We start from the raw sequence: 23,274 nt of genomic DNA, 5'->3' as shown, positions 1-23,274 counted from the left end.
TATTTCAAGTTTGTCACTGTGCTTTTGGAGTGCCATAGTGCAGTACTTAGTCAAATATATATTGTTATCTCACCATATTGACTGATTTTGTCTTTTATAATGTATCCTTTCATATTCAATAAAACCTGCTCTGGTTTGCAATCTTGCTCAAATCCGCTACGCATGTACCACTTTGTAGGCATCTGCCAAAAAAGGTTATTTGCTTTGTTTTGCTTTGCTCCCAACTCAGAATCAGCTGCATTATCTGAACTGTAACCAGCTTTAGCAGGATTGCACAAAACCTGGTATGAATGTAACTCTTCTCAGTTGTTGTTCATGTAAGCCAATGGGTAGATTGCTGTCTAAACATTAATTAGTTATCAGCAATGACTGATACCTATGTGTCCTACTGCTATCTGTCATAATCAACAAAGTACCCCTAATTGGGGAATGTGTTGGCATAAACCATGGGATAGCAACAATCTGTGAAATAATTTAATACTAATTATATTAATTATATTCATATTCAATAGTACACATGCTCTACTGTCCAAAACTGATAACATCTGTCAAGTTCAAGTAACGGACAAATACCTTACTAACATAAATCTGAACAAGATTGGTACAGGTTGGGTATCCCTTATCCAAAATGCTCAGAACCAGAAAAACTTTGTATAAAACCCCCACATTAGTTCTACTAGATCTTGCATTGGCATAAAGTAGTAAATCAGGCATCTGTGGGTGCATAAAAGTACAGTGCAGTCACTTTATATGTGACTCAGAACCAGCCCCTATACCTGCACCCAGAGCCAGATTAAGGTCTAAATGGGCCTGGAGCTGAAAATTATCAAGGGCCTATTATGCGCAATAATAGGGGTTGTGGCCAGCACCTAATAATGTGGGACCAGTGTTCTGGTTGGGTGGTCTGCTCATGAGTGTGTCTCTATTTGTGTAAATATTTTCAACTAATAAAATGCAAAGGGTTTAGAATAGGGTGGTGGAAAATAGCAAATAGGTTGGCATATGCAAGGGTCTGGCACAGAAAAGAGGGAAAATAGAAGCTGCAGATATACTTACCTTCCAGTGGCGGCTGCAGACTTTGGGCTGCAGTGCCGACCATGTATCGCCAGCACTGAGAGCATCGGTCGATCCAGCCAAAGAGTTCAATGGCATATAGTAAAGGTAGAGGTGCGGCACTCAGACTAACAAAACAGGTCAGATAAAGGAGATGACTACTCTATCTGATGACATTTCAGTTTATTAACTGTTTTCAAGTCACTTATATACAGCATATACACACAGACATACACATATATACAGATGGAGCCCCTGTTATCTTTGCCCTGCGCCAGCCTGAATATCCCCTCTGGCGAGCGCCGGTAGACAGGGACTCCATTGAACTGGGACACGTGTGTGTCTCACTCGCACGCGCATCCCAGTCTCAGCCGCTGGGCAGCGGCACCCTGCCCGTCTCCACTTCAGGGAGACTGGCACGGTAAGGAAGGGGGGGTTGGGGCGGCAAGGGGGACTGGCAGTGGTGGCGGGGGAAGCAGCAGATGCCGGCAGTTAGCTACATTGCTACGGGGCACACAAGCGTCTCGGGCGCATACGCCCCCTGGCGGGAGCTGGCGGGGGCTGGCAATAGTTTCGCCGGCCCCTGCTTGAATAAGACAGGCTACTTCTGAACACACACACACACAGTTACCTCCTATGGGGTGAGTCCATTCTATACGGTCACAGGAAAGTAGGAAGCACACAAAAGGATCCAAACTTATTAAGAAAAGTGCTGGTGCAGTTATATAAACATATTACAATTTCCGACACTCACGGGGTGCAGGGAGATATCTTGCCGGATGCCCTCCAAAGGTGCACCCGCAGGACACCGCTGTCTTGCGGGGTGAGGCGGCACTCCAGTCATAAAAAAAATACTGAAAGCCAAAACTTGGTAGACAACATTTCAGCACCTTTTATGTGGTCACCTAAGTTTACCACACCATGTACCCCATATACTAATCATGCAACACAATAGTAACCCCTTATACTGAATTTGCCTCTTACACATTATGCCACATGGAATGAGCTAAATTTCATACCGACTGAGACAAAATTCACTGTATGGCATATGAATTGAGTCAAAATTCACGTTTTGCCACACAGATTAAAGCAAAATTCACATTTTGCCACATGGATTGAGCCAAAATACACACTATACGAAACAGATTGAGCAAAAAGTCACAATATGCTTCATAAACAGGGGCATTGCGCGCCAAAGGGCACGCATTCAAATTTACACCATAATGCCCATTACATGTTAAGCCACACACCCTAATATCCATTATGCATTATGCCAAACACCATAATGCCTATTCAAAATTATGCTACATAAGTGCTGCTTACCTACATGCTTATTGCCAGGGGTTCCATGCTCATTGCCAGGGGTTCCATGCTCATTGCCAAGAGGGAATACTTGCTCACGGTAACTGGGGGACAGCTGCCGCCGAGCAGAAGTGACAGCCATTGACAGCCGGGCAGTGGTCCCGGCTATTTGAAATAACACCCCTTTCACACCAGAAAATGCAGGGACTTACCCAGGAATATGGTCCCAGGATCATGCAGGGGCATTCCTGGGCTGGCCCCTTTTACACCAGCCTAGTCCCTGCATTTTCTGATGTGAGGGGGAGAGAAAACCACCCCCCCCCCCCCCCTTTAACCAACCAGCTATATTTTCAGAACCAACTGACCCATGTACTTGAGACTAGTATCATATTGAAAAACTTTTGAGTGGACTTCGAATGATTTTGGTCCCGTGAAACTGGGATGTTTGGTTCCAGAAAAATCTGCCCTCAAACAATGGGCCTTATTATTTTGGTTCATTCTTTCTGACAAAATCCTTCTTAGATGGGCAAAACCATGTGCACTGCAGGTGGGGCAGGTGTTACTTGTGCAGAGAGAATTAGATTTGGGTGGGGTTTTACTTCAAAGTGAGATCTATATTGCAGTGTAAAAATAAAGCAGTCAGTATTTTCCCTGCACAGAAACAAAATTACTCACCCAAATCTTATTCTCTCTGCACATGTTACATCTGCCCCCCCCCCCCCCTGCAGTGCACATGGTTTTGTCCATCTAAGAAGCTTTTGTCAGAAAGAATGAACCAAAATAAGGCCCTTTATGAACAACAATGAAATTACATTTCAGAAATGTAAAAATCGGTTTACCCGCAATATCTCTGGAAACAATTAACCCATATGGACCAGACTGGTATCAGATAGAAGGCCCAGTGATTTGGGGTTGACTGAGATCAATATCAAGCTTTTGTGATGCCAGAGGGGGAACTGGGAGCCATTGGAACTGGGTGGGGGTGTGAATTAACGGGTCCCATGTTGTTATCCTATCGGGAAAACGTTCCAGCTTTACCGGCGATATCTCCGGTCCCCGGGGGGCTAGGGACGTGGGGCCAGGCTCGTTGAAAAGCCCCAGCCCTCAGCTACAAAATGGAATCTATTTGGAGAGTGGGCCTGGAGGTACAGCTCCATCTGTACTGGAAAAACAAACCACTTCAGAAGCTAGGACACTACAAATCCTCTCAGTTTAGGTGAATGAGGTAAAGCCTCCAAAAAAAACATTAAAAGGTAGAAAGCTAGTATTATTATTCTCGTACATTGAGCACCTCTCACTGGAATCTGGAATGCACTTTATATTACAAGATAAGCAACTCATGAACACAGTTTTTCACCTCAGCAGACTGCAAGCGTTATGGAGAGCAATTTTGTTCTACAGAGATGTCCTGACCCTTTTAGCAGAGTCCTATATGACATTGTGACCGCTAATTAGAATTTGTCACTTCAGTGTTTTCTCTAAACTGATCCAGGCCCACTTTTTACCACAAATATTTCCTTGCATTAGGGAGATTGAGCTGTCTTGTTATTCTAGATACAGTATATACTTTAATTAACTGTAATTATCGATCTGAAATTACTGATCCTAAATCAGACATATTACAGTATATCTATGCTCTGTGCTCATCTTCTCTTTCACATGTCTCCTTGCTCAAACTATGAATGAACCCCAAAGTCGGCATATTTACAGAAGTGTTCTCATCTTTGCGGAGTATTGCACCTCCCTACATAGCCCAAGAACTCTCTGCTATGTTTTGATCAGGTTTCCTCTCTATGAATAGAATGGGAAGTGGCACTTCTATAGGAAGACGTACTGTACTATAGTTCTAGACATACCTTGACTTTGAACAAACATACGTAATCCCATTAAAGTGACAGACCCAATACTTCCTCACTCTGCTGATTAAATGAAGGTATACATGCGGATAACCTATTTAAATACATTTTATGCTTTGAAACTAAAAATTCTATTGAATTAATGGAAAAGGAGCATTAAAGCAACATCGAGGAGGTGCATCGTTCTGATCTATGTTCTTTATTAAAGGGAGATTTTAAGTTATCTGAACATTCAAGATTGACTTTAAATGAGATATTCCCCAAGGAAACAGTGATATATACACAGCGTGTTATCATCAGGACAAGGTTGAAGCAGAATGTCATGGCTTGTTAGTACCAGGAGTTGCATCTGTACAAGCCAGGAATTAAGAGTATTGTATGTACCATTAATTTTCCTGCAGGACATATTGCATGGTAACAACTAACGCAGTCATGTGGAATCCATTAAGTATTAAGCTGGGCAATGTAAGGTAAATATTTGCGATCCACTTTCCTTTTTTTATAAGGCTTAAGGAGAATGTTTAAATAAAATGTACTTGGACTTAAATGCCAGCAAAGACCTCTAGTGCTGTTTCTTGTATGTAATGCAAATCCTTGAGGGAGATTTGAGGGATAACGTTTAACATTTCCTATAATCCCTCGGAGTTTATGCTGTGGACTGCAGCTATTATACATACCAAGATTGAAAATATGAGTTACCCTATACCTTTATTATCTGTATTTAGCAGAAGTATGGCAAAGTACAGTGAGCAGCGCAAGTGAGTGACAGGTCAGGTTTAGCTTAAAGGTAATTTTATATCCAACATTTCTCTACAGAAAGATCACACGGTCTGGGTCTCAGGAGAAGACTGGTGTGTAATGAAAATACCACGAAGGAAAGTGGGACTTGCAAACCAGAGATTCCAATACCCTAATATACAGTATGGATGGTTAAGTCTATAAACTACATATTATTTACAGATATTTACATTAAGTAGACCTTTTAAAGTATCTATATGACGAGCAGATCTAAATGAATCAGCTTCCAGAATTTCACAGACATCAGGGAATAACTACACATAGTAATTAGTAGGTCAAGGCATAAATCTACTAGCTACACATTCTGTTCTCTCAACTCAGAGCATAATACTGCCACAGATTGCATACATACATACACACACACACACACACACACACACACACAGGGCCTTATTCTAGTTCACTCTTTCTGACAAAATCCTTCTTAGATGGACAAAACCATGTGCACTGCAGGGGGGCAGATTTAAAATGTGCAGAGAGAATTAGATTTGGGTGAGTTATTTTGTTTCTGTGCAGGGTAAATACTGGCTGCTTTATTTCTACACTGCAATATAGATCTCACTTTGAAGTAAAACCCCACCCAATTCTAATTCTCTATGTACACACACACACCAGCATAGATACATAGCTATAGAGAGGGAAGATGAGATATGGGGAGCAATGGAGAGAAAGAGAGAATGATAGATAGGGAATCATGGAGAAAGAGAGAAACAGGTGTCAGAGATGGGTGAGAGGGGTGTCAGGCAGAGAGGGTTCAGGCAGAGACAGAGGGGGGTAAGGTAGAAAAATGGGAGTCAGGCAGAGAGAGAGAGCGAGAGGGGGCTAAGGCAGAGAGAGGGATGAGAGGTCAGGCATATAGAGAGGAGAGTGAGGCAAAGAATGAAGAGGTTAAGGCAGAGAGAGAGAGGTGAAAGAAGGGGTTCAGGCAGAGAGAGGTGGTGGTAAGGTAGAGAGAGGGGTGTCAGGCAAAGAGAGAGACAGAGAGGGGGCTAAGGCAGAGACCGAGGGGTCAGGCATATAGAGAGGGGGGTGAGGCAGAGAACGAGGGGGGGGGGGGTCAGGTAGAGAGGGGTCAGTTAGGTAATGCGCATGAATAGCTCCTGGTAAACAGCAGCCCCCTGACCTTAGCGACACCGCTGGAGCTGAGTGCTGGGAGCCGCAGGAGCTGCCGTGCCACTGCTACCTTCCAGGCCTCCTGTCCTGCACGCCGTCCTGTCATGGAGCCCGGGGCTGCAGGTTTGAAGTTTCACTGGACAGGCGCTAGCTCTGCAGCGCCGGCAGCTGTCTATCACCGCCTGCTTAGGACAGCCTGATAAACAAACAACCAGCGGTGCTGTAGAGCTAGCGTCTGTCAGGGGGCTGTCGCGGATAGGGGTGCGGACAGGGGTGGGGACGGGGGGAAGCCCGGTGATCGAGAAATGTGCCTGGTGACAGGGCGATGTGCCCCTTCAGGGCTTAGCGCCCGGCGGCTGGATTCTCCGTTGTCTCCCGGAGTTCCGCCACTGCTTCTAATGCTGCTTTCACATCGCAAAACCTGCTTTGACCCAGTATTTGAAACGTTTCTAAAAATGGGTCAGACAGCTAAAACCCCTTTCACACCCCATATCTTTAAACGGTATTTCAATTCCCGTTTTTGTCCGTTCACAACATTGAACCCGTTTAAACCCATTGAAAACAGTGGATGAAAATAACTGGGTCTGAAACGGGTAAAACACTGCTCTATTACCATTTAGAAAAACCAGTTTTATAGAACCGGTAAATTCACTCTGCACCTTTCAACTGCAAAATACCGGGTAAAAGTGCGGTCTGAAAGGCGTATAAGTGTTCTAAACCTTCTTTCCTCCAGTCTAGGTGCATGCTCTCATGTCCTAGTAACTGATTTCCAAGTAAATAGGCTGCCTTACAGATCTTTGTAATTGCCCTTGATATATTTGTGCATGTTAAGCATGTCAACCCTTAGGCATCTCTTTTCTAGCATGAATATTCCCGATTTGTCTAGTCTTTCCTCATAAAAAAAAGGTCTTCATCCTTTTTTTAGTTTGGTTGTCCTTATCTATCTATTTTCCAATTCTACAATGTAGTGTGGAGCCCAGAATTGCAATCCAAATTCTAGATGAGTTGTAACAAGTGCCCTGTACAATGGTAAGATTGCACTGACGTACCTAGATTCCATGCCCCTTTTTATACAGATTATTATCGTATTTGCCTTATTTGCTGCTACCTGACACTGAGCACTCCAGTCCCCCCCCCCCAGTTTATTGTGAATTTGGACTCCTACTGTAGGTCCTTTTCCAATTCTGATTTACCTAATTCGACACCTTTTAAGTTATACTTAGCAAATTAGTTTTGTCTCCGGAGATGCATAACCTTACATTTATTCACATTGAAATGCATTTTCCATTATTTTCCCCACTCATCTAGCTGGAGACATCTGTGGAGACATCCTTATCTGTACTAATCACCTGACACAGTTTTGTGCCATCCGCACAGATGGATAAGTAGCTGAGTATTCCCTTATCTATCATTAATGAATAAATTAAATAGAAGAGGCCCAAGCACCGATCCCTGTGGTACCCCACTTAGTATTGATATCCACCCACAAGATTCTCTGTTAACCACCACCCTCTGTTCTCTATCCTGCAGCCAGCTCCTCACTCAGCTACAGCTTTTTACCCCTAGTCCCAGCTCCTCACTTTTATTTATCAAGTTCTTGTGTGTTATAGTATCAAAGGCCTTTTCAAAATTCAGGTAGACTATGTCTGATGCATTCCCAATATCTAAATTCTTGCTGACCTACTCCTAAAAGCTTATTTGCTTGGTTTGGCATGAACGATTTTAAACAAATCCATGCTGGTTTCAACTTTTTGTACTTAGCCTCTCCAAAAAGTCCTGGATCTTATCTCTTCCCTCAAATAATTGACCCACAATTGATGTTAAGCTTACCGGTCTAAAGTTCGCTGGATCATCTCTTTTTCCCTTTTTGAATATTGGTACTACTTCCACTAATCTCCAGTCCCTTGGCACCATACCAGATGATTTTTTTTTTGGCAAAAATGTAATGTAGGGGCTTTACTATCTCCTCCCTTAGTTCCATTAAAAATCTAGGATGATCCCATCTTGGCCTGGTGATTTATTGTTTGGATATTGCAAAGCCACTTGTATATCTCCTCTTTAGTGAATTCTATTGTTGGTTCTATTGATCTCACCCCATATCTTGAGCCTAGAGATTCCTCTGTCTGCTCCTCCCTAGTATATACAGAGGAGAAAAATGTATTTAATAGTACAACTAATTCTATTTTTGTTGCTGTTGGTTAGGGGTCCTGTGTTTTCTTTAATTAGTCTTTTGTTATTTATGTATTTAAAGAATTTATTGGGATTTGTTTTGCTTTCTTTGGATATGTGTTCTTCATTTTCCCTTTTTGGCTACTTTTATTACGCTTTACAAACCTTATTTAACTCATTGTACTTGTCTTTGCTTTCCTTATATATCTTGATTGCTCGCTTCTTATTGTTTATTGCATAATACCACCAATTTTAAAGCATAATAGCTGCTGCAGATTCTCTGTGTAATATAACCAGCTCAGAGCATAAAATTACCAGCAAGAGTGGCTCAAGGGCCATTCAACCAGTGTAGCCATAATAGGGGCGCTACCTTATAGAGGGGGAAGTGCACCAGCCACCGCCAGGAATCATACACAGCCTTCCTCTATGAACCATCATAGCGACTTCTGAGAGTTTGTGAGTCTCACAAGAATCTGACCAGTCACGAGAGAATGATGTGATCATTGCAACTCACTGACATGCATGGCCATCAAGTGGAAGAGGAGGAAAGCAGGTACTAATTACCCAGGCCCAGGCCTGATGGAGAGGTCAATGGGGGCCCAAGTCCACCTCCATCCCGGGCAGCTGCAGCAGAATGAGCTCTCATTCTGTCTGCACAGCACATGGTGTAGCTTACTGGGCTGTAAAGATACTGAGCCTCTGCCTGTTGCTGTGCAGATGAGTGATCACATTGATTATGCCCCCCCTCTGAATTGCACCTGGTTGAGGGTCTCAGGGCGTCCAACTGCTCGGCAGCTGTACAACAGGTTTTTTCCACTCAATTTTTTCCTAAGAGGGCATGCATTCTGTAAGTTATCCACACACCAAAGGTTTTACTGGGGCCTGGCAGTCCTTTCAGCAGAACTATTGACACATAGGAGCTGCTGTACACACCTGTGCTGACATGCACTTCTTCACTGAGGCCCCCCTCTGGGCAGTGGATCGCCAACTACAGATCCTGTGCATAATATTTCTACCTGAGGTCGTAATATTAGCAACTATAGATCATAATGCATAATACTTTCAGATCATGGCATGACTGGTAATATTTTGCACACAGTCTATAATTGATAGATTGTGTGCAAAATATTACCAGTTCATAGTATTCTGCTACCAGCTACAGATTCTGTGCATATACAACTATTAGTTCAAGGCATGCTTACCTACAATCCTGGAATGGGCAGAAAGTCATTAACTGTGGTTCAAGGCAAAATACTGCCAGCTACAGATCCAGAACATAACAATACCAACTGAGGGCATAATATTACCAGGTACAAATACTGTACATAATGTTACCAGCTCAGAGCAGCCACCAGAGCATAAGTGAGTGACCTGGTGGCCGGCACATACACTGCCTGCCGCCAGTGACACAGGCTGCATAAGACGGAGATTGAGCCGCTCCCTCCTTTTTCCTGAGGAGGCGGCAGGACGAGGAGCGAGTGAGAATGAACAGAGGGGGCAGTGGTGCAGACTAAAGGGGGCACGTTATGGATGACTCCGGAGGATTGGGGTTGGGCTGGTGGAGAGGAACGAGCTGGAGGGGGAGTGGGGCCGGTGCAAGACAAGCTCAACTAGGAGCTAGGGATGGCCATCGGTGCAGATGCCATTGATGGTTGCCATCGATGGTGATTCTGCACCCAGCCATCGATAGTAGTAAATTATTTGATGGATAAACATTGATAGTTTTAGCTATCGATGGTAATCCACTATATATGACTGAATGGCCCGTGGGCCAATCAGATCCTGGGGGCGGGACTTCTGGATGTCGGGGGCAGGACTACAGTATACTCCGGAACTATACTTTATAAAAAAAAAATGGAAACATTAATTCTCCTTTGCCATCGATGTAGGGAAACTATCTGGTTCTCTCACATCGATGGCAAAAATATTCAACATCGGCCATGAATCATCAATGATTTAAAATCAACGATGGTCGATGGCCATCCCTACTAGGAGCATGATAGGAGGCTGGTGGAGTTGGACGGGCTGTGTGCAGAGCCAGTGCTGGCCGTTCAGCAGTGTATGCAAAGCAGGGAGGTGCAGTGCTGGAGAGGCGCTCTCCCTGCTCTGCATCCCTGCTGGTGTACACAGCAGCCGCTGTCTGTGTAAGGGCCCTTCTGTCTTCTCATCGCCGCTGCTCCTGTCAGGCAACAGCATCGCAGGCCCTCCCCTCTGCTATCCTCCACCTCTCATAGCAGCAATCCAGCAGCCACTCCTCCCGATCCTCTGCAGAAGGCATGGAGAGAGGAGCCAGCCCTACAGCCAGCCACACCAGTGCAGTCAAGTATGTGATGTGTGCTGGGGAGAGGCTGACATGTTAGGGGGGTATTCAATGTCCATTTTTTTCTCGAATAGTCGCGTTTTTTAAGAAACTCGTTTTGCTCGACTGCAAAGGTTTTGCTCGACAATTCGAGAGGTCGCCTATTCAAAGTGTCAATCACACGAAACCCCTCCTGTCGACGTCAGTGCAATGTATCGAGTTTTCAGATCCCATGATCTCGCTTTCCCGCCTCGCCTGACCCTATATAAGTTCATTTTTTGCGCGGGTATTCGCCATTCCCGTGCTTTTCGAGCGGATGCCGTCACGTACGGCGTTAAACTCTGCGGCTTGGCGTTTGTCCGGGAGAATTTCAGATCATTGGTAAGTATGCTTTTTAAATTCCAGATGTACTATGAAATGTATGCAATAATTGTGTTTAGCACTTGGTGATGCATTTCCATTCCAGCACACTACTAGTGTCTTCATGTATGTTCAGTGTTTTTTTCTCCATAGTGAGTAGCTGTTTGGAATGGTTGCGTTTGCCATGTGATAGAATTTCTTGAGGGTTGTTAGGCATCATGCGAGTTACAAGATGTTTCTCTGAATTTAATGATCTGTATTTAATGGTATTCATGTATGTTCTGTGGTTTTGTTTCCTACAGTGTGTACGTGCTTGTGGTGGTTGCGTTTTCATGTGATTGCATTTCTTTAGGGGTGTGATGCATCATGCTAGGTAACAGATGGTAAAAAAACAAGTTACGGGACGTCTCACATAACAGCGCAATGCATACATCACACGCATAGATTATTAAATTATACTTTTCTGGAAACGGAAGAGATCCAAAAAGAGCACTTATTACAGTCAGCCCTTTAACGCGACACTTGCAAAAGGCAAGCCAAATAAGGTGAGAACTTATCCTCGCTCCGTCGAGATCAACAAAAAATGTTCACTTTGAATTGGTGTACAAGATTTTCGGTGAAACATGGAGGAAATAAATCTCGACTTTTCGAACATCCATCTCCTCGACAAGCGAGCAAAACGAAAACTTGACCGAGGCGAGATCATCTCGGAGGTCGAGAAAATACAACTTTGAATAGCCGACATGGGAAAAAAACATGATTTTGGGGAGAAGATACAGCAAATCTCGACCAAAACACAAGGTCGACAGGGATTGAATACCCCCCTTAATGTTTGCTGGGGGGGGGGGGGGGGGGGAGAAATATTATACCCAAACATTCATTGAATTTTTTAATTTATGTTTCTTTTATTATGTATGTTATGCTTGTTTTCTTAAACTTTTTTATGTAAAAGAAAACCGTCAACCTTTTCTGAATCATTTGAGAAACAAAGCCAGCGCTAGATATACCGGATACCCTTTGAGAAAGGTGCAGAGCACCGAAATGGCCCGTCAAGGTAATGAATCGCTTATGGATAACTTGGCTGTCTTCAGCTGCTGCCCGCCATTAAGTATTCTATGGATTTCTTAACCATGTTGTTTGCGTTTGATGGATAAACGTTTTGCTTATTTGATTGGATGTGCTGGTACCAGCCACATGGTGTATCTTTGGATCTACTTTTGCTGCTAGCTGATATATATATATATACATATTATATACATATGGAGCCAGTGTCATCTATCCAGCATGCCGCGCTGTGCCGAGAAGGAAAGATATGGCACGCCATTTGCCCAAACGGGGGTATTGAGCTCTTTGTCTTACCAGAAGATATTTTTTGGCACTTTATCTCTGGTTGGCCACCCCTGCCCTACACCATCTTTTGGTCTGGACCCCTGCAAACACCATAGGAATGTAATCTCTCTCCACCTGGACAAACGGATGCGGTACATATACAGTCGTGAGGAACTTTGCCTTTGAATCAATCGAGATTGTTTCTGGATTCCTTTGTCCAGAGTGCTAATATAACATTGACACATCCTTTGGGTTACTAGATATAATCTAATTCCAGTGCAGGTATCATTATATCACCAGGCGGTGGCCATTATTATTGCTTTTAATAATGTATGATTTTATTTGTTTATTTTATTAAATATTGTGGATGCAATCACTTGTTATATTTAATTGTTATACTACCGCTACAAATTCCTCTTGTATACATGTATTACTTCTGGGTAATGATTATTCCATATTCTAGCTGTAGCTGTTAGGAAATGACACCTTTTTCTTTGTCCCAAAATGCCCGTCACCTCTGAGGAGGTATTTTTTTTAAGGATGCTAGAGGAGGCTGTGGCCATTTTGAGAGGGCCATTTAATAACTGTTTGAGGGGGTAGGCCAGCCTTGGAAGTGCCAGGAGTTGGACCGCACACAGCAGTGGTGCCAGCAGCGGTGCCAGCAGCAGCCCCTTGATAACAAGCACAGTGTTTGACTGGCCCACCAGGGTACCATGGAAACCCCTGGTGGTCCACACTAGAATCAGGTTCTAGACTGTGCATTTGAATTTCATGATATATATGTCATGGGCAAATATCATTGGTGATTGGAGTGCTGGGTCCATTGCTTGTATATATATCTATATATATATATATGTATATATATATAGAGAGAGAGAGAGAGAGAGAGAGAGAGAGAGGCAGGAAGGAGGCGGCACTCAGCAGGCTGAAGAAAGAGGTCTTTTATTCACCAACCGTTTCGGGGTTACCCCTTGTCATCAGGGTCAGACAGCATACACTAAACACATGTAATAAACCACTATATATACCCACATAGATGTCCCGCCCCACCCCCCAATTAACAAGCTGATGATACTCACCTGCCGGATCGGGGATCACAACACCACGCCAGGTTGGACCGGAAGTGTATGTAACCCCCACATCCAGCAGACAAAGGTTCCGGTGCACTAACCAACAAAGAAGGCTACAGGCTGATGGCCTAGAGCCAAGTGCTGGAGAGGAAGTCATACAGAACTGCATGACTTCCGCCAACCAAGCGCCGGATCACATGGCCTGCCCGCCAACGTCGGAAGTGCGTCATGCTCCTGTACACTCTGACCGGAGTGTCAACAGTAACCTAGCAAACTGTTAGCCAACAATTAAGGCAGGAAAATATAAACACTGTCGTGCACAGTTGCCTGCTGTGCATTCACAGTACATATAATAACATTACAAGGAACGTATGCAAAATAATCCACGCATCAAAAACTTGGAATATGTAAATAAACAGTTATATTGATATAATAAACAGGAAATGGAGAATGTATACATTCAAAAAACCACAAAGCACAAAAAGTTAGGAGAAACCTAAAGCACTATATAAATGAAATATGATAGTGCAAGTATGTAAGCACATCACTGCAAGCAGTGAGTCTAATTCCTTAACCAACCGATAAAAATATCCATTGGTGAGAATTATAAGGCTATTAACAACTCTATCTAACAATCTGATAAACAGATAGCAAACTACGACATGAGACACCGGTAAATATATCCCAACTAGGCTGAACCATACATGAAAGGGACGTGGATCTAGTAATATTCCACTGGGATCAATGTAACCCTGTTCACAAGAAACATTGAAGACCCAGGGTTTCATTAAGCCCATTAGGGGCCAACGTGCCCAATACAAAGATCCATTTACTTTCCCGCTGCAATAAAGCTTTGTTCCTATTACCTCCCCTCAACGATTTGGGTAAATGATCTATGAGGATTGAGCGAATGTCATTCACTGTATGGTGTTGCAATAGGCAGTGACGAGCTAAAGGCTGGTCACTGTAACCAGATTGAATAGCCTGATTGATGGCTGTCCTATGCGGGGCCAAGCGGTCTTTAAATTGACACTGGGTCTTCCCCACATAGGACAGCCCACAAGGGCAAGTCAGTAAATAAATGAACTACAAGTATGTAGAACTACAAGTAAGAGGGAATTTAATAAAAAAAACATCCTGTGGGAATGGGGGTGAGTGAATTTGTCGCCCACCATCATGGTTTTACAAGTAGCGCACCCCAGGCACCTAAAGCACCCATTTTTCCTGGCCAGGAAATGTGTGGGTGCCTTTTTGTCCCAACCTGTTATATCAAATTTGATTAGATGATCCTTTAAACTGGATTGTCTAGAGTAGCTGGGCATTAGCTGAGTATTGTGAAGAAGTGGAAAATCTTTGTCTGTGGAGATTATCGGCCACCACTTTTTGGCCTGCGCCGTGGTGCGCCTACTATCCATGGAGAATTTGTTAACCCATGGAAATTTATGCACATGATCACCAGTGCCACGATCTGGTTTGGTTTTCAAGGTGGCAGCAGGGAAGAATGGGGATAGCCCCTCTGTACAAATTTATACACCATAGATTCTAATGCCTTAGGTACAGCGGTTTCTTCTGACGTGATCAGTCGCACCCTCAATAATTGTGAGTACGGCAAACCACGCCATAGTGGTATTGGGTGTGAACTGTTGTAACGCAACAAGGTATTTCCATTGGTAGACTTGGAATACAGGGCTGTCGTTAACCACCCAGCGTTGAGGGTGATGTCTACATCTAAAATATAAACATATATGTTACCTTATACTGTACATTATCATGCATGCAGCAGCAATATTTACTATATATATTTATCAAGGGGCTCCGACCGATCTCTATGGTGGCTAAAACATGGGCCCCAACCACTGCAATCAGCTAGGGGCATTTTAAGGTAGTAGGAGCAGCCTCCTCCATCCAGGCCTCATCCTGTAGGGTCTGAGCACTAAAGAATTCAGACTTTAATGATCATGTGCAGTTCTCCAAGAAAATGGTGCAAAGGCTATTTTCCCAGCGATTTTACTAATCCACACCATTTTCTCAGTGATTTCTACAGCGGGACCCTAGAGGAGTAAGTATTAAAAAAATGGCTGCATGGGTGGTGTGAGCCCCTCTGGAAAATATGGGCCTGATTCAGACCAGATCACACAGCTGAAAATTTTCAGAGCCCAGCGATCTGTTATACGCCACCCCACCAGAAAGAAATCCCACCCGGTGCAAGCCTGTCAATTGCTTTGCATGGCTTACGAAAATATCACAGACATGCGATTAGCTGCAAATCCAAATGCGAGCCGCTCGCCATCAAATGGTTTTTCCAGTGTTTGCATAGCCCAGGACTGACTCGGCATCTGCGAAAAAAAACAGACTACAACACAGAGCACAGGACGTGCAGCGCGGACACAGTTTTACACATTTATCCGATCGCAATTAGACCTGGCATGTCTTTTCTGCAATTATCTGCCAGTCCTGCTATTTGAAGAGCCATTAAATTATGCTTGTTTTAATATGTACAGTTACAGTATAAAAAGCCAGATAGCTTGCTATATCCCCACGGGAGAGAGATGACTTAATTCTTTATCGCTGCTTAACAGTGATGTTAAATTATAAAGCTGCTTTTATCAAGAGGACCTTATTGAAAATTTGTAGTTTTAAATGCAAGAAGGCTGGGTAAGCTGTCCTGCTTGGTAAATATGTATACATAATTAAAATTAAAAATACCGACTCCTTATAGAGATTCCATGAGACATAGATCAGTTGTCTTTGATGACCGGTTTGGTATGGGATGCGGTCATTCGTCAGACTGCATTTAGGTCTACAGTCATTAGGTCGACCCCACTAGGTCGACTGGCAGGAAGGTCGACCTGACTTAAGGTCGACATGGGCCAAGGTCGACATGACTTAAGGTCGAATTTGCATAAAGGTCGACATGAGGAAGGTCGACTGGTCATAAGGTCGACATGGGTTTTTCACTGTTTTTTGAGCCGACATGTGCCGACAGGCGGTATTTCATGCCCTACCATCCACTAGGGCGTGGTGGGAGAATAAAATAGTGTGCCGAGCGCAGCGAGGCACCGTGCCCGAAGCATTGCGAGCGAAGCGAGCGATGCGAGGGTCCGATTCTCATTGCCAACTGTGTCCATGTCGACTGTGTCGACATTCGGATAAAAAAACAGTGAAAAACCCATGTCGACCTTATGACCAGTCGACCTTCCTCATGTCGACCTTTATGCAAATTCGACCTTAAGTCATGTCGACATTGGCCCATGTCGACCTTAAGTCAGGTCGACCTTCCTGCCAGTCGACCTAGTGGGGTCGACCTAATGACTGTAGACCTAAATGCAGTCTGACGAATGATCCCATTCCGGTTGTATATACACATAGTTTTATATACAGTACAGTACAGTGTATATATACTTACATCTAACAATAGCATAGAGGTGTAGCATGACAGCTTTAGTAGCAAATTAAATTAAATACTGTATATCAATTATTTACCTCTTGAAAAGTGTAAATTTATATAGTAAGTTAGTTGTGGGGTGGCTCTTTTCTAGCACTGTATAACACTTTGTTTTTATCTAACACTGCTTAACAGTTCACTTGCTATCTTTTGCTGGTGTGATGCTTTTGCGAGGTCTGTTTTAGCTGGTTTGGGGGTGTTCCATGCCCTAGATTTGAGCCCTAAAATGTAAAGGAATTAGAGTTACCCTATATGAGGTTACCAGGATGTGGTGTGTAATCCAGTAATTTTTGCCAAAATTTTGCAAAAAACTCTTTAAACTCTTTAATGGCATAATGTATTATAATTATGATTAGATCTGATTAACTAGGTCATCTGTATCTTTTATCTGTGTGTAGAACTATTAAGCAATTAGCACTTCTCATATGCAGAAGCAATCGCATGGGGTTTTTAACCACATGTGATGCTCGAATGCAATCTGCCGGTGGGGGGCGGAGGGAATGTCTTTTCAGCGGTGTGGGGATGGGAAGAGGGGGCCGGAGGGACCGCTGGCAGCGTGGTAGACAGCGGGCAGAGGGCGGCATTGTAGCACTAGCGGGCAGTGGGTGTCAGTCAGTGGTGGCAGCAGAATTGTTTAAAACTGGCCAGTCCTCTGATTGGCTGAGTTAGAGCTATCTCAGCCAATCAGAGGGATGCCCAGTATTTAAACACTTCTGCCGCCACCGCTCACTGACCCCTGCTGCCCGCTAGCGCTACTTCTTGTGCTACATATCGCCACCCTCTGCCCGCCCTCTTCCAGCACCCTATGTGCCATCTCAAGATGGCATGCAACATTGGGGGCTGTAAAGGGGGCACTTTAGCATCACAAGATGTGATCGGGTTTGATGGACATCGCACTTCGATGTCGCATTGAATCTGATCGCACAAGTGTATGGGCAGCATAACTTCTCTTTTGCTTAGATAAACAGGAGAATAGTTCATACTATCACAAAGTATATTACTGGAATCCTCCCTTGCCATACATGTCTTCCCGAGATGATAAAGAACATATATTCAGTTGAAGGAATATTGGGCTGCTGTGGAACTTTTTCCTACATTCCATAGTGCCCTGAATTAATGACAAACAAGAGATAATGGGTTTAATGGTGTATCAAGTGGAGAAGTTGCGCATCGCAACCAATCATGTACCTATACTTTTTTTTTCAAATATACTTGATAAATGCTTTCTGAGAGCTGATTGGTTGCTATAAGCAACTTCTCCATTCTTTTCTCAGCTTAATATTTCAACCCCAAGGTTTGGAAAAATGATGGACAGAAAACCTTACTGTTTCTATATATGGATCTTGTAATGATGCTTGTGCTCTGTGAGAACAAAATGTTGCAACTGCTTTTGTTAAATGTGTCACAATATCTTAAAGGGCTGAGAGATCACTACCATTATCCATCTTCTGAAAGTATTCATTACGGGAGTATAACTTTTCCGTGACTTTCTGTGAGATTGAAGAGATGATCTGTCATCCTTACATCCTTACATCCTTAGTTCTTTAGACTGAAATTGCTGTTGCTATATCCAGACTATTCAATTTTTCTTATTTGTGTTTCTTATGTTATGGACATACATCAGGGAGAACCATGGTTTCAACTGCTACAGTCTAAATAAATGTGGCTTACCTTGACCAGTTGTCTTTGAACTTTTGGGGGCTGGCCAGGCTCTTTGTGGACTTGCTCCTCTGACAAACGTCTATGCTCTTGGCATGCTGACTTCTCTAAATAACATCTGCATTGCATGTTGTTCTCCCTTGTATGCATAAATACCAATATACTGTAGGCAGATATGTGAGTGTAATAGACAGTCACAATGTATTTAATGTAGCACTTTTTGTGTTTGGGTCTGTATCTCCGGCTGTGTTTTGGGTCTGGATCTGTTCCAAAACACCACGCTTCCGTGTTTTGTGTTTCGGATCTGTATTTAACAAAAACCAAAAACAATAAAATCGCAGAATTTGGGGTTATTTTTGCTCCTATGCTATTATTAACCTCAATAACATTCATTTCTACTCATTTCCAGTCTATCTAGAACACTAAACACCTCACAATGTTGTTTTTTGCGCCGAGGTAGCTGGATGACTATGCTAAGCTATAAAAGTGGGTGGCCGAAACACGTGGCCCATTTAGGAGTGGCACTGCAGCGGCAGACATGATGGCAGTTTGACTCTACAGAGGCAAGATGTTGTCCTCATTCTCTGATTCCTCACCCCCTTCAGTGTGTATTTCCTCATCAATTTATCAATTTGTCCCCACTGGACTATACAAACACAGGTCCCTCTGTAGTCTCTGGAGGCAATTGCTGATCTTTGTTGAAGAATTTATAAATTAATTTTGATTAACATCATCTTCTCCACGTTTTGCAGAAGCAACCTTCTATGCCGCTTGCTGACCAGGTTCCCTGCTGCACTAAAAACTCTTTTGGAGTACACACTGGAGGGGGGACAACTCAGGTAAAATAGAGCCAGTTTGTCCAGGGTCTTCCAAATTGCCTTTTTTTTCTGCCAGCACAGGTACAGACTCTCTGACATGTCTACTTTGATGCTGTCACCAATGCAATCCTCCACCATTTTTTCAATGATGACAGCATCATATGCAGCGACAGTAGACATGTCAGCAATCGTTGGCAGTTCCTTCAGTCTGGACCAGATGTCCTCGCAGCCACTGGTGTGGGAGAAAATGAAGGAGGAGCTGTTGCCTTGTCACAGGGGGTTATACCAGTTGTTTTGCTCGGATGCAAATTCTCACCCTTGCAAGTCAACCAGAATCCGCCCTGAAAATGGTGGTAATCCTGCCCCCCCCCCCCTCGCAGCGTGTGTTTGCACACAGGGCCTAAAAATGGATGTTTACCATAAAAATCCATTTGGAGCCGACCATCGAATGATGTGGAATGTGCACGCATATCTAGATGTCTCTGAGGTCACTTAGATTTGCATGCACCCTCGGGAGGAAGTGGGCGGGCAGCTGACATCCAGTGATGGAGGATCGAGCATGGTGGCCAGAATGTATTCCTCTGACTTTAATAGACTGACCACCCTTCTATCCTGGCACAGCCTATGAAGGGCTTCATCCACAAGACCTATATGCTTTGTGGAATCATAAAGATTTAGGTCCTCCTTCACTTTCTCCAGCTGCTTCTGCAAAGCCTGATCAGGGGAATGACCTAACTCAAGCTGGCAGTGTCGAAACTGACTTCACGTGTGGCAAGCTCAAATGGCTGAAGAACCTTGCACAACAAGGAGATCAGCCTCCACTGCGCTTGAGTTAGGAGCATCCCAGCTCCTTTGCCTATGTTGTAGGTGGCTGTGTAGGCTTGAATGGCCTTTTGCTGCTCCTCCATCCTCTGCAGCATATAGAGGGTGGAGTTCCAGCACATTACAACCTCTTGTTTGAGGTAATGGCAGGGAAGGATTAGAAGGGTTTGATGGTGCTCCAGTCTTCGGTAGGCAGTGGCAGAATGGCGAAAGTGTCCAGCAATTTTGCGGGCCACTGCAAGCATCTCCTGCACGCTCCTGTCACTTTTAAGGAAATTCTCCACCACCAAATTTATTATGTGGGAAAAACATGGCACATGTTGGAAATTGCCCATATGTAATGCCTGCGCAATGTTACTGGCATTGTCCAATACCACAAATCCCTTGGAGAGTCTAAGTAGGGTAAGCCATTGCATTATGATTTCCTTCAGTTTCTATAAGAGGTTGTCGGCGTTGTGCCTCTTACTGAAACTGGTGATACACAGCAGAGTCTGCCTTGGAAGGAGCTGGCATGCAGGAGATGCTGCTGCTGCTTTTGCTGCAGAAGGCGATGCATCTACCCAGTGGGCTGTCACAGTCATATACCTTAGATTGCCCTGTACCACTTGTCCACATGTCCATGGTTAAGTGGACAGTGGGTACAACCACATTTTTTTGTATATTCTGTTTTTATTGAAAGATACAGATACAAATTGAAACGTAAACAATAGGAAACCATCTGACAAATTAGTCACACTGATATATAACGAGCTATGTCCATGCATATGCTGTCGAGATGATGAGTCCAAACTCGCTTAACTCTGTAACAGTACATAACAAGATAAATGGATAGGAAGGGGAGAGAAAGAAAAGTGAAGAAAGATAGGGGGGGGGGGGGGGGTGTTACCTAGAGCCGGGAATGTGGATAAACCAGAGTCAACCACATTTTTTATAACACTGAGGACACTTTTCAGATGTCTCTGTAAATCCACTGCCTAGTGCAGTGGAATCTAGATGGATTTGGTACCGGGAACACAATACCTCTATCAATTGTCTACATCCCACTCCACCAATGGTGGACACTCGTCTAACACCAACATAGCTGTCAAGGCCTGAGTTATCTGCATTGCCATAGGATGACTTCTATCGTCCTCGTCGCAAACGACTGTTGGGAGATCAATTGCTTAGTGAAAGAAGTAGTGGTGTTCTGACTTTCCCTCTGGAATAATGAAGGACTCCCAGCAGCAACAGCAGCAGTGGCAGCAGTAGGTGTAGCGCTGTAGGATCCTCTGGAGGAATCCAGGATAGAAGGAGTCATGCAGGTGACATGCATCGGCTTTGGCAGATGACATTGATGGCATTTCATCCTCTAGGTCATGACTAGCGGCAGCAGCTTAAGCACTAGGAGGAAGTGGTTCTTGTTCATCTTTCACTATTGTATCCTCCAAATTTTGGTTCTCCATTATCTTTCTGGAGTGGAAATATGCCCCAGTATCACTGGACTGGAATTACACAGCCATATCACTGGACTGGAATTATGCACCAGTAGAATTACTGGACTGGAATTATGCACCAGTAATATCACTCGACTGGAATTACAGCTGTATTACAGGACTGGAATTATGCCCCAGTAGTATAACTGGACTGGAATTATGCACCAAAAGTATAACTGAACTGGAATTACGCAGCTGTACAACTGGACTGGAATTACAGCTGTTACTGGACTGGAATTATGCCCCAGTAGTATAACTGGACTGGAATTATGCACCAAAAGTATCACTGGACTGGAATTACAGTTGTATTACTGGACTGGAATTATGCACCAGTAGTATTACTGGACTTGAATTATGAACCAGTAGTATCACTGGACTGGAATAATGCCCCAGTAGTATCAGTGGACTGGAATTATGCACCAAATGTATCACTAAACTGTTATTATGCAACAGTAGTATAACTGGACTTTAATTATGCACCAGTAGTATTACTGGACTGGAACTATGCACCAGTAGTATAACTGGATTGGAATTATGCATCTGTATTACTGGACTGAAATTATGCACCAGTAGTATCACTGTACTGGAATTACATAGCTTTATCACTGAACTGGAATTATAGCTGTATTACAGGACTGGAATTATGCACCAGTAATATAACTGGACTGGAATTATGCACCAGTAGTAGAACTGGACTGGAATTATGCACCAGTAGTATCACTGGACTGGAATTATGCACCAGTAGTATAAATAGACTGGAATTATGCACCAAAAGTATCACTGGACTGGAATTATGCACCAGTAGTATAAGTAAACTGGAATTATGCACCAAATGTATCACTGGACTGGAATTCTGCACTAGTAGTATAACTGGACTGGAATTATGCACCATTAGTTACATAGTTACATAGTAGGTAAGGCTGAAAAAAGACTTGCGTCCATCTAGTTCAACCTGGTATAGATATCCATTATTAGTATCGCTGGACTGGAATTATGCACCAGTAGTATCATTGGACTGGAATTACAGCTGTATTACTGGACTGGAAATATGCACCAGTAGTATAACTGGACTAGAATAATGCACCAGTAGTATCACTGGATTGGAATTATTAATGGACTGGAATTATGCACCAGTAGTATCACTGGATTGGAATTACGCAACTGTATCGCTGGACTGGAATTATGCACAAGTAGTATAACTGGATTCGAATTACGCAGCTGTATCACTGGACTGGAATTTTGAACCAGTAGTATAACTGGATTGGAATTATGCACCAGTAGTATAACTGGACTGAAATGATGCACAAGTAGTATCATTGCACTGGATTACAGATGTATTACTGGAATTATGCACCAGTAATATAACTGGATTGGAATTATGCACCAGTAGTATAACTGGACTGGAATTATGCACCAAAAATATAATTGGACTGGAATTATGCACCAGTAGTATCACTGGACTGGAATTACGCAGCTAAATCATCGGACTAGAATTATGCACCAGTAGTATAACTGGATTGAAATTATGCAGCTGTAGTATAACTGGACTGGAATTATGCACCAGTAGTATCACTGGACTGGAATAACGCAGCTGAATAGCTGTACTGGAATTATGAACCAGTAGTAGCACTGGACTGGAATTATGCACCAGTAGTATAACTGGACTAAAATTATGCTCCAGTAGTATTACTGGACTGGAATTATGAACC

Source organism: Crinia signifera, chromosome 1, assembly GCF_055691185.1.
Source record: "Crinia signifera chromosome 1, ASM5569118v1, whole genome shotgun sequence".
Lineage (NCBI taxonomy): Eukaryota > Metazoa > Chordata > Amphibia > Anura > Myobatrachidae > Crinia > Crinia signifera.
This window is presented reverse-complemented; position numbering follows the sequence as displayed.